A 13,759-nucleotide genomic window follows, 5' to 3' on the forward strand; every position below is an offset into this window, starting at 1 on the left:
GATGCCAAGAAATCCCCCACCTACTAGTTCTATTATCATACTTACCCCATGTCACAGGGCACTGGGAAGGCCTGCGCACAAGTTCCCTGCTCCACAAGGCTGTACGGGTACGGACGTCGGGGAGAAGAGCCCCATTCGTACAGGGGAAACAGCGCAGGAACTGCATGTCACAGGGCCCTGTGATGTGAAGGGGAGGTGGGGTAAGTATGATAATAGGGCTAGTAGGCGGGGATTTCTTGGTGTTTGGGGGACGCCAAGCTTAGCAGAAGTAATTTAAGAAAAATGCGATTACACAGAAACCAGATGGCTAATATGGGCCATACAGGTAAGAATAGTTTCACATTTCTATCACTTGTATGCCCATAATAGCGGTCCCAGGGGGGTTACAGATTCCCTTTAAGGAAGAAGAGCAACAGTGTTGGCAGGGTCTTAGGTGTGCAACGTTCATTAATGTGCCTTACCTGTCTGATGCTGATGAGGCTCCAAACTTGTAACTTGCAGGATCTTAAGCTAATATCGGAGTAGCGAAGGACACCTTCAGAAATGGCTTGATGTGTCAGCACTGTCTTCACTGCACAACATTAGCATAGTGGTGAAACCCCCTTCAAGACCATACCATATAGTTTCTTGTACTTCTTTGCTTTTTCTTCTAAGAGCCATAACTTCTTTTTTTTTTTCTAAGTTTTGAATGCTACTATACCCCATACTAGATTTTTAGTCAATCATCCTTTCTGATGTTTTTGCACAAATTATCCATTAATATTGTAATAAAAAATGCTAGAAACCCCCTTTTAAAGCCTATAAACCTCTTTGGTATTGTGAAAAAATTGTAACCACTAACTTGTAAAAATCATTAAAGTTGCATTAAAGGGCGATACATCTTGGAATAATAATTTCCACAATAGGATGTGTTTTTTTTTTTCTTAAAAAAAAAAAAAAAAAACTTTCCGGTGCTGAGAATCATATAAATGTGCCCCTGCTGTGTAATGTCTGTGTCTGACTAGCAGGAACATGGTCAGATCATACCACATCTCCTGGACGGGGGGGGATGATTATCTCAGCCAGGGCTGTGGAGTCGGCGCCATTTTCCGAGACCTGTAGCATCTCTCTTTTTTGGGATCTGGGGCTGGGTGAGGTATTATTTTTTGCGTGTCGAGCTGACGTTTTTATTGATACCATTTTGGGGCAGATGTGATGTTTTGATTGCCCTTTATTGCAATGTTGCGATGACCCAAAAAAAAACGTAATTCTGTCGTTTAGAATTTTTTTTTCTCATTGCACTGATCAGATTAATTATTATTTTTTTTTTGTGCAATTCTGAACGCGGTGATAATACATGTATGTGGGTTTTTTATTTTATTTTGAATGGGGTGAAAGGGGGGTGATTTAAACTTTTATAATTTTTAAAAACCTTTTTTCCAGTACATCCCCATGACAGCACCATAGGAGGAGTAATCCCATATCCTGTGTAGGGACAGGAACACAAGAGGTTAAAAGCCCTCCCACCTCCAACCTCCTCAGTGGTTTTCCTGTCCCGACACAGGACAGGGAGTGCAGGAGCACTGAAGAAAAGGTTTTTTCCTCGAGGGACCCCGGGGGATCGGGGGGGCCGCGGCTCTCTCCTTCCTGCCGTCAAGCGGGTCCTGGGCCGACACTCCCTGCCGGGAGTCCCTCAGCCCTCCGGTGTGCTGGAGCCTCCGGGTGCCGCTTCCCCATCGCGGGGCTTTCGGCGTCCTGCTCTGGGCGCGTCCGGCTTCTCCCGGCTCCAGGACCGCCCTGCGTCGAAACCAGAAGTCCGGAGCTGACTACTTCCGGTGGCGGTCGCGCGGGAAATTCAAACCGCGGTTAGACCAGACGCCAGGGAGCAGGAGAAAATGACTGGACGACCAGGTAAGGTATAAGAAGGGGGGTTGGGGAGCAGCATAGGCTGGCTTACAGCTTTGGCACCCCTGGCAGTACAATGGCTGACGTGTCACACCCTGATACCCACCCTGGATCGCCCCAGAGTCATGTAAGTGTACCATTACCCCTTTTTATATGGCTAATAGGGCTTACGCTTACCAGGCCCTCCATATATTTTATAGGATGTCTCTGGGCAGTTACCACCTCCTTCTGGAAAAAAAGGATACGGGAAAAAAAGGATACGGGAAAAAAAGGCCACAGTAAAATCCAAGATGTGCCTGGATTGTAACCTCAAACTTCCCGACTCCTATACAAAGCGTCTATCTGCTGAATGTAGAGCCTCCATGCTAAAGGAGGAGCACGGGGCTTTATTAAATGAGATGCGCAGTATAATTAAAGAAGTTCAGGCTTCTATCACGTCTCTACAGCCTCCAGGTTCAGGAGTCCAGGAAGAAAAATCCGCAGCATTGACAGTGCGGCTTGTCATTGAGGACCATGGGGGGCGGATTACCAAGCGTTTTTGAAGCGTTTACACTGCAGAAATTCCGCAGCATATATGCTTGTAAAACGCTATGTGGGCACATACCCTTATTGTGCCAGTTCTGGAACACGAACAACATCAGGGCCATTACTCCTCTGTTTTCAATAAAGAAACCGTCAGGGGAGTTCCGTACAATAATCAACTTGAAACCCCTAAACCGATGGGTCCGTTACAAAAAATTCCACATGGAATCAGTAAGATCAGCCATTCCTCTAAAAGATGCAGATGCGGTAATGTGCACCCTGGACCTCAGAGATGCATACTACCACCTGCCAATACATTCCTCAAGTCAGCAATATCTGAGGTTTGCACTACCATCAGGCAGTCAGATTCTACACTACCAGTTCCGATGTCTTCCCTTTGGCCTGTCATCTGCTCCCAGAATCTTTACGAAGATCATGGCAGAGGTGGTGGCCTATATCCGACTCAGGGATATTACCATCATTCCGTACTTGGACGACTTCCTGGTGGTGGCAGGATCTCCTCTAGGTATGACGCAACATCTGGAAGTTGTCCTACAGACATTTACCAACCTGGGTTTGATTGTGAACAAAGAAAAATCCAATCTTATCCCCAGTACTTCACACATCTTCCTGGGAGTCCAGCTCGACTCCCGAAGGCGAATGTCTTATCTCCCGGAAGACAAAATGCTCTCCATTCCACAAAGGATTCGTTCTTTTTCAAGAGAGAAGAAGCCTTCAATCCGAAAGGCAATGAGTATTTTGGGAATTATGACATCATGTATCACCTGCGTCAGATGGAGCCAGTTCCATTCCAGGTCCTTACAGAAATGCATCCTGGAAGTGATAGACGGACATCAGAATTACCTAGACAGGAGGATGTCTTTGTCCAGAGACGCCCAGGACTCTCTACACTGGTGGCTCGACCAGAAGAATCTACAGACGGGAGTGCAGTGGATCCTGGAACCTTGTCTTTTAGTGACCACGGACGCAAGAGAGACCCAGAGAATTACTTCCCCTCCGTGGGATCTGAATCTTGTCCTGAGAGTCCTTTGTAAGCCTGCTTTCGGCCCAGTTAATGAATTGGGAATAAAGAACTTGACTCTGAAAACAGACTTCTTGGTGGCAATCACCACGGCTAAACGGTTCGGTGAAATCCAGGCTCTATCTATTGTCGAGCCTTGTATGCAGATTCGGGATGATTGCATAATTCTGAAGCTGGATCCAAGTTTCTCCCCAAAGGTGGTGTCATCAATGACCTTAAACCAAGACATGGTTCTTCCATCATTCCGCGTAAACCCTAGGAATCAGAGGGAGGAAGAGTTCCACCATCTCGATGTCCTCAGAGCAGTGTTGGCCTATTTGGAAGCCACTCGGAACTGGAGATTAGACTCTAATCTTTTTATACAGTTTGGGGGAAAAAATAGAGGCAGGAAGGCTTCAAAACCATCCTTAGCTAGATGGGTTACATCCATGATTAATCTAGCATATCTTTCAGAAGGACAGCCTCCCCCTGAAACTATCAAAGTCCATTCCACCAGAGCAATTTCCACCTCATGGGCAACTAGAGCAGGGGCTACCATTGAACAGATATGTACCGCAGCCACATGGTCAGGACATACTACTTTCTGCAAACACTTAAAGCTAGATGTTCTCTCACAGCAGAGATCTGCGTTTGGTAGGAAGGTACTTCATGCAGTTATCCCACCCTAAGCTTTGAGTTCTTTGGTATACTCATATGGTGCTGTCATGGGGACGTACTGGAAAACCAGAATTAGTCTTACTGGTAATGATGTTTCCAGGAGTCCACATGACAGCACCCTTATTTCCCTCCCTATATTGCTACTGTATGTGATTCTAACATATGTCTAAGCAAGTCTAAAAATAAAATTTTGTTGTACCCAGCCAATGTGGTTCTTGGAAAATCACTGAGGAGGTTGGGGGGTGGGAGGGCTTTTAACCTCTTGTGCTTCCTGTCCCTACACAGGATATGGGATTACTCCTCCTATGGTGCTGTCATGTGGACTCCTGGAAACATCATTACCGGTAAGACTAATTCCGTTTTTTTACACTTTCTGCTTGCTTCTATAGTCTCCATAGACTAGAAGCAGCAGTTATTTGATTGCTTCTACTGCATAAAAGCGACAAGCAGATCGCCTGTATGCAGTAGAAATGCTGCAGACCCCGGGTTGTCGTGCCCACTCATCGGTGACACGGGGTCACCGCTGGGCGGGGCTAATGCTGCACTTCCAGCGTGGCGATGTTAAATGCCGCTGTCTGAGATTGACAGTGGCATTTAACTGGTTAACAGCCGCGGGTGGATCGCGATTCCACCCGCGGCTGTTGCGGGCACATGTCAGCTGTAAGAATTAGCTGACGTGCCCGGTTCAGTGAGGGCTCAGCGCCGGAGCCCGTGCTGAACTGAGGGTGATGGCCTGGGGTATACTAATATGCCCCAGGTTATTAAGGGGTTAAACATGAACCATGTATGAGGGAGTTGGAGTGTCATGGAAATTGAGGAATCTGAGTCGGAGGTTTGGCTTACCGACTCCACAGCCCTGATCTCCGCACAAGAACTTTTTTTTTTCAAAACAAATCCAATTATGGAAATTATTATTATTCCAAGATGTATTGATTAAAATCAATTTTAAAATTAAAATGGGTTTTCCCACAAAGTTAAATTTTAGTCTGTAATCTTAAATCCTTTTTGGATCTCTTGCCATGCAGATTGTAACATGTGCCTAGTTTTCAGATTTTTTTTTTTTTTCCAAGAGGTTGTGTCCCTTTTAAGCTGGAAGTGAAGTCTGGTGCCCAGGTTGCTGCTGTCCTCACTTGATCTCATTTATCAGTACAGGCTGGGACTATAGACAACAACATGGCATGTCACCTTGTTGTTGCATCCAATGGATCCTATGGATTTTGCGATAGTGACAAATTTTAACTTTCTGGTCTTAATTCGCTTGCCATAAACATCAGTGCAAGTTGCATGCAATTTGACTTTTTTTTTTCATTTAAAATGCAGCTCTAATATGTCACGCAGTAGCAAATATTTCTGGGTCATGTGACATATTACCATACCCTAATATATAATCTAATTTTATCCTCCTACGGAGTTTGTTACTTTCCTCTCTAGTGTTTTCTCTGCCCTCCCTGAGAACATAAATGATTTCTCCCCTCTATACTCCTGTTTCCAATCATCTCATCTGCTGCAATCTCTAACATGAAGGAATGGAGGACAGCAGAGCTGGCAGATTTGTCAGCAGTGGCAGAACAAGCTACACACGGCTGCAGGATATTTCTAAACAAAATTTAGAAAGCTGCTTATGTTTGAATTTAGGAAGCAAAGATATACAAATTGATATAAAGTTGAACATGGACTTCAACACAGGCTGCTCCAAAAAGGAATGCATTATTTAGTCTTCTCGATGCTGCAGACAAGAATGGCAGCAGTGGGATACTACTCAGCCCGACTCATCCAGGGAAGCTGCAGGGGACTGTTGCTTGTAAACACAGTCCAAGGACTCCACAACTAGGGAGGCATATAGGCAGACCGTAGGTGAGGCATACACAGCAGATTGTGGAAGCCACTGTGTCAAACCCCACTAGCTCAGCCTTGGGAAGAGAACCGAAGTGGATGTAGAACCGCAACAGGAAACTGCAAATACAGAAGCTGTGCCTGCTTCGTCAGATTTGATCCAGGAATTGGTTCATTGGGATGCCCAGAACGTCGTGAAGGACAACGAGGTTGACCCAGAGAATTGAATGGCTTGCCAGATCAAGGATTCAGTGGGCAGGGAGCCTCAAGTGAGGAGAGGGCTTGTGTTATGGAATCAGTATTGGGAGTTCCCCTACCTCGATGATGGCCCACCACCAAGGAAATCATCTGTGCTACAGAGATGTGCCAGTATGTAATAAGTCCAAAAAGATACATCGGATACCGGACTAAGAGCCGTACTCGGCCAAATGGGGGCAGACGGTCAGGAACACCTGATAGCCTATGTCTCCCGGAAGCTGTTGGACCGAAGAGGGCATACACTACAATAGAAAAAGAATGCCTGGCCATAATCTGGGCCCTGCAAAAATTGCAGCAGTACGTTTACAGCAAGGAGTGCACAATCCTAACCGACCACAATTCCTTAAATTGACTAAATCGGACCGCCGGGGACAATGGATGTTTACTGATGGAGTATGGTCTTACAGTCCTATAATTTCTCGGTCTCACACAAAAAGGGCAAAAATTATGGAAATGTCGATGGACTGTCCTGACAAATGGAGAAGAATGATTGGAAGCCTATCATGTCTGGCAGCCCCATCAACAGTGACCCACGACAGGATGCAGCAGTCTCCGGGACTAATTAAGAAAGGGGAGGAATGTGATGACACAGCGTCAATCTGGCCACTGGTGCGGGGGTGAATTATTCTTAATTATGCCAGACGTACTGTTCCTTTGTTCAGTAGGTCAAGGGACATGAGCCATTGTTTCATGTGAGACTGTCCATTGACCTTTACTGTATGTTAATTTGTGGAATGCCTGCTGATTACATATTGCAACAGCCCCCTGCAGTGCACTAGTCTGCACAACTTGGAGGATAAATATGCAGTCTAATTGAACAATGCTGAAATGAGAGCTGTGGGATATAAAAGGCCCCTGCTCCTGTCACCGATGTGACTCTATAGGAAGTCAGCCCAGGAACCACGGTACCAGCTGGCCATTACTGAGCCCATGATGTCGTTCACCTGGCCACATGCATCGCTATGCTCGGTCAGCTTCCAAAGCTTGCCGCTACTTCTCTAAGGGTGCCCGCCAAAAGCGGGCTACTACTGGTTGGGGTAGTTGGCCCTGGCTGCCCCAAAGTCGTGGAGGTTCTAATCCCCGTCGAGCCAGCGGAAGGGTGAGACTTATTTGCACCATCTTGTGTACTTGCTGGTAATGTACTATATGTTGTTGACTACTGGTGATCCAATAAAATCTTACTGGAGTGTGGTATCCTGACCCGGTGTTGTCTAAGTAGTGTTCTGCCCACAGGGAAGGAGTACAGTCTTTCTAAAAACAGCCAGGCCAGCGGGCGAGAGCACCGACCCTCGTATCTCCACAATTACTATTTACATACTACAGGGTATATGATGATTGTTTTTTTTCTTGGGTTTTGTCTGTGAAATGTGTGAATGTGCTCTCTCACACTGCACATCCATACCCCCCAACCACCTGCCCGACCAAAGCCGGGGTCAGGGCACCATCTGCCAACTCAGAGTCTACGGGGATTTAAGTTGACCCGAACTTGAGGCTTATGCTTGATGACACGAGGGTGATCTAGTAACTCTGAAAACCTGCCCCTATTTTTGAGTACTGATTTTCGGATATGATTTTTGGAAGAGTGCAAAGTACCTGCCCTTTTGACATCCACAAGATTGGCTTCTGAGCAAGCTAACCAGCTAGGGTTTCGAGAGGGTCACTACCCTTCCAGGGTTTTAGTAGATTGCCTTCCTTTTCCCTGGTTGGTGTACTTTACAGGTATATCTCTCCCACCTTTTCCACCTGCCTATCGAGTCCCTGCTAATGGGTAAGGAACTTGCTCTCTCATGTGGGCCCTAACACAAGTATCCGATCCCCAGACTTAAATTGAGGCGACCCATTATAGCCCCTGGATTTTTCCTCTAGGACTCTGAGGAGGTGCTCTTTTACCTGTGCCTTTACCTGCGCACTGTGCCTTCACTGACCTGCCTCCTATTTTACATAATGCATCTAGTAGTGCAGGGCTAGGTAACATAGGAGGCAGGTCAGTGAAGGCACAGTGAGCTGTCATAAGAGCATACAGATGTATATGTAAGCAGAGCACCAGTTAGAGCGCCTCACACAGGCCGCCCTGGAGCACGTGCATATCATTATCTCCAAAGGGAAGATTACACAAGAACCACAGGACGAATTTCATCAACCAAGGTATCATTTTAAACCGTGTAATGTCGCCCACCTGACAGTGTATATAGTTTACTCAGCACAATCCTGCTGGCAGGTGCGCTTTAAACTGCAGCCAGGAAAATTGTTAACCCTTCAGGTGCTACACAGGAATTAATACAAAGTGGAGTGACCCGAGCATGACTGCTGCATAGAAATAGATGAAGCTGTCGCGCTCGGGTAGGGAGAGCCATGCACTGCGTTCCAATTTGTATAGCCGTCTGACTGCACCCTAATATTTTGGTATGTGATGATCAAGTCCTAGATTTAATTGTCAGATGACCTTAATTTTCAAGAAAACTTGTGGGGGTCCACATGATGGAGTATACAGACGTGGGCATGTGGACGAGAATTTGTCAGCGTAATAGTTTGGTATGTGATGATTTCGGCCTGGAATTGTGAAATGGAGTAAAATATGTTTTACTGATAAACATATCATTTTAATTAACTTGTCCAATTAAAAGTACTCTCAGCTGAAGCCCACTACAGAAAGTATAAATATTAACTGAAAAAAAAAAAAACTACCACACAATTTGGTGTCATTCATGTCATTTTAATAATTGTAAGATGTGATGCAGGTCTCAAAATGGGGGAGATACAAAGGTTTGGCACATGGTGCAATAATACCAGGAATAGCTCCTTCTACCGTGCTTCCTACAAACCTGGCATCTTTTTGGGGATCGTTTTGGGTGGGAATGGCAGGGATGGGAGGAATGAAATGTTACTCTGAAGTCTGCGAAAAGCAAGCACTTCTAGAGACTTTTTGTACAGAACGCTGTAGGAAGCAATCTGGATGAGGTAGATTGCTACCTTTTCATGTCAGGCCCTGGTCTTCAGCTCCAGCAGGTATGGTCTGATAGATCTACACTTCCCATGAATTTATTTTAGGGCTCTTTCACACGTCAGTATCTCCGATACGAGCGGTGACAGTTTCCACACGTACCGGAGACACTGATACACACAGACCCATTCAAATGAATGGGTCTGTGCACATCTCAGTGTGTTTTCACAGACCGTGTGCTCCACACGGAGACAAGTCCATTTTTTTGCGGACACACAGTCCGCAAAACGTCCCACAAGAATAACATCTGCGTGTCACGTACCGGCGCTTGGGAATCAGCACTACAGTTAGCGCTGTCCCGAAGCGCCGGTGCTGAACACTGCCCTCATCATGGTTCCATGCCGGCGCTGCGATCAGCACCAGCAGGGACTATGATGAGGGTAGTGGTAGTCTGATCCCGCAGTGTCCCCACCTGTAAAAATAAGAATAAAATAATAAACTCCATGTACTTGCCTCTCCTAGGTGTCCACCGCTGTAATCCATGCACCGCTCCTGAGCTGCAGCTCCGGAGTCGCTCATTCTCCCCGGCTCCTGGGCAGCAGCGGTCGCATGGATTACAACGGGGGACACCTAGGAGAGGTGAGTACATGGATTTTATTATTTTATTCTTATTTTTACAGGTGGGGACACTGCGGGAGCAGACTACTACTACCTTCATCACTGCTCCTGCTTGTGCTGATGATCGCAGCACTGGCAGGGAACCATGATGAGGGCAGTGTTCAGCACCGGCCATTTGGGACAGTGCTAACTGTAGCACTGATTCCCAGGCGCCAGTCTGTGTGATCCTGATGTGGCACACGGTTGCGAATTGTGAATTGTCACTAAAATGAAGAAATCATATTAGGGCTTCAGAACAGGGTCGGGTCATGACAGCTGCAGATACAGGGGTGCTGTGGACAGATTTTGTTGCCCAGTAGGAGTGGAGAGTTTTTTTTTTTTTTAAACCAAACCTATGTTGAAGGTAATGCCCCAGGGGACATCTGTGTGGATCTATGAACGGGAAAAGGAGGACGTGGGTTTTTGGCAAATATATTGTCTGCATATAAATTTGTCGGGCAATTAATTGTAAGACTTCAAGAGTGACAACAATTTTTGAAAAACTCAGGGTAAAAATGGTAGCATCAACTTTTATTCCAGTGGTTGCTGAAAAGTGAGTAATTTGCGAGGGAAATTGTTGGGATACCACTATGGAGGAGTTGGACTGCCTCTGACATTTGAGTAGTGACGACTTACTCCACTACCGTAGGGCTGTGGGATCTCATGGAGGAAGACAAGTTATCACTGGCTGAACAAATTTCTGCTTCAGTAGCAGATCCTGTCTCATTCCCGCAACTGCTGGAGAAAAGCATAGTGTACGCCTGCTGTGCAGTGAAAGGTCTATGGGCCATTTTACTATTCCATGCCTGCCTAACAACAAAACCAAACTAACACAATATATATTTTTTTACTTTTGAAAAAGAAAAACCCACGGCCGTAAAATAAGCGAACAGCAAAAAAGTGACCTGACGTTTGCTATTTTTATTTGTACTAGATCGATAACACAAATTAAAAAAAAAAAAAAATCTCATTAGGGACTACATGGAAGGGGGGAATGTTCAGGGGGGCTGATTCGGAGATTAGGGTGAACAGGGAAAGATTTATTGAAGTGGAACTGTGATTTTACTTTCAATGAGTGCGGTTCTGTTTTATAAACATTTTGGATTATGTTTCTGGGTGCTAGCCGGCAGATATCGGCGTGTGCACACCGCATGTGCCCACTATTTTACTTTGGGAAAAAGATGAGGGGGGGCTTGTGGACACTTTCTCTCTCCTGACATATTTGATCATGTCAGAGGAGAGAGAAATTATTTTTATACCGGATGTCACTTTTTTTTTTTACGTAGTTTTCTCCAGGGTCTTTGCTACTTCCAGTACAGGTCTCTTGCATTTTTTTACTTCAAAAAGACACCAGTACAACATAGAAATATGTTGTCCAATAAAAGAAATTTCATCTGCTATTTTTGCAGCAAGAGGCTTTCTTCCAACTGCACAGCCTGTTTTAAAGTGTTTTCCTCTTGGTGAATATCACCTAGGAGGTCTGCTCCAGCCACAAGGCGGCATCAGCTTTTCCTTATAAACCAGGGGTGCCACTAGGGATGGGCAGACCCATGTATGTTTGGGTTTGGTTGAACTGTAGTCCAAACTTTGGTTCGAGTACCAGAACTTGACCCTGAACCATATAAGCCAATGGGGATCCAAACTTTTGTGCTGTAAAATGTTGGTAGTAAGGGGTAAGGGGCTGCAAAAGGAAGCAAAATGGGGGTAAGAGGAGGACAATTGCTCTGCAAACATGTGGATAGGGAAATCACTTAAGAGGCAGAGGGCCAAGTGGAGGAGGTTGAGGAGATGGACGTGCAGGTGGAAGAGGCGGAGGAGGTAGACAAAACTGTTTTTGTGGAGTTTTTTTGTTTTTTTTTGGGGGGGGGGGAATTACTTAAAATAACATTGTTATTTTTTATTCTATCTTGAACCAAAAGGTGGAGGTCCAAGTAGAGGTGGACGTGGCGGTGTAAGTGGAAGAGGCGGAGGAGGTAGCCAACACTGTTTTTGTGGGGTATTTTTAGGGAAATGACTTAAAATAACAATAAAAAAATAATCTTGAACCAGGAGACGAAGGTCCAAGTGGAGGAGGAGGTGGACGTGGAGGAGAATGTGTAGGGGGAACAGCAGGTAGCCTGTTTTTTTTTTTTTTTTTTTAACATTAGGAATGGCAAATATTACAAACTGCGATGGAGTATAAGAATGGATGGGTATGGCCGGTATACTTCACTAGTGAACCAAAGGTATGGACAAGTCCGGTGGGATCCACACCTGGTTCATTTTAATGAATGTAAGCTTGCCTGGGCTGTGAACAGGCTGATGCGCCTGTCTGTGATCACACCCCCTACCGTGCTAAACATACATTCCGACAGTACACTTGCTGCAGGGCAGGCCAGCACCTCCAAGGCATAAAGGGCAAGCTCAGGTCATGTATACAATTTGGAGACCCAGAAGTTAAATGGGGCAGACCCATCACTGCATGTGATGACATGTGAGCATATACCCTTCCCCTATGTTGTTGAAACACTGACTCCTGCTAATGCGGACCGTATCAGATGGTGGTACCGGATGTTGTGGCATGCTGAGGAAGCTTTTCCACATTTTGACCATGCTAACCCTCCTTTCCGAGGTGGTGCTGGTGTCCCAGCTGCTTTGGCAACTTCATCCTTTTCGGCCTTGTTCTTCCACTGAGCCCCCGGTGTCAGGTGGTAAAGCTGTAAGTAGTGAGTATACCAACGTGCGCTTTTATTCCTGCATTTTCCGATCACGCTCCAGTGATAGAAGGATGGTACAATGGCGGGGATCCTGCATCGTGGCCACCCAGTAATTAGCACTGGTAACAATCCGGGAAATTCGGTGCTCGTGGTGCAGGCACAGCAGCATGTATTGGCTCATGTGTGCCAGGTTGCCCAGAGGCAACGACAAGCTGTCCTCGGTGGGAGGTGTATCGTATGGGTCCTCTATATCCCCTCCAGCCATACTCCAGTGATATAATACCTACGCTCCAGTGATGCCATGAGCTGCTTTGAGTGCCACCCTGCTGTGAACACAGTTCCTCCTCCTCCAAAACTGTCCCCTGGCTGGACAGTTGTGTACCTGGCCGCTGTTGGTACAGGCACCCACCCTCCGAGCCATGTGAGGACGACTGGCCTGATAATAGTGTGATTGGTCCATTTCTCTGCTTCTTTCTCCTGGGCCACCAACTCATCCATCATTGCTTGAAACGTTTTCAAGCAGGCATAGAAGTGGGATAGTAACGCTGATGATGGCATCATCAGCACTGGCCATGTTCATGGCTCGAAGCACTAGAAGCAGCGCAACACTGCATAGCCGGTCTGTATGGAGGTCCACTTGTTGGTCGTGAAGAGGTGTTGTTGTGCAGAGCGACTCACCTGTGCGTGCTGCAGCTGAAACTCCACTATTCGCAGTCTCTCCAGCATATGCAAAGTGGAGGTCCACCTTGTGGGTACATCGCATATGAGGTGGTGAGCGGGAAGGCAGAAGAGACGCTGCAGAGCAGACAGACTAGCAGCAGCAGGGTGAGAAATCCAAAAGCAAACACAGATGGCCCACATTTTCAGCAGCAAGCAGCAGCTCTGACTACGGGGTAATTTTTAAAGAAGCTCTGCGCCACCAAATTCAGCACATGTGCCAGGCAAGGGATTTGCATCAAACCAGCTAGGCCCAGAGCTGCTACGAGATTTCGCTCGTTGTCGCATACCACCAGGTCGAGGTTCAGCAGCACGAACCACTCATGGGTCTATTGTTTGATCCCCGTCCACAAGTCCTGCGCGGTGTGGGATTTTCCCCCCAAATAGATGAGTTTCAGAACAGCCTGCTGTCGCTTCCCCCTGGCTGCGCTGAAGTTGGTGGAGCAGGAGTTAAGCAGACCGGATGAGGAAGCGTAGGCAACATGGACAGAGAAACATCCAGTAATCCTCGGTGGTGGTAGAACATGCGCCAGAAAGGCTTCCACCTCAGGC

Source organism: Phyllobates terribilis, unplaced genomic scaffold (genome assembly GCF_046119375.1).
Source record: "Phyllobates terribilis strain yellow unplaced genomic scaffold, ASM4611937v1 Scaffold_1__5_contigs__length_1240528914, whole genome shotgun sequence".
Classification (NCBI taxonomy): Eukaryota; Metazoa; Chordata; class Amphibia; order Anura; family Dendrobatidae; genus Phyllobates; species Phyllobates terribilis.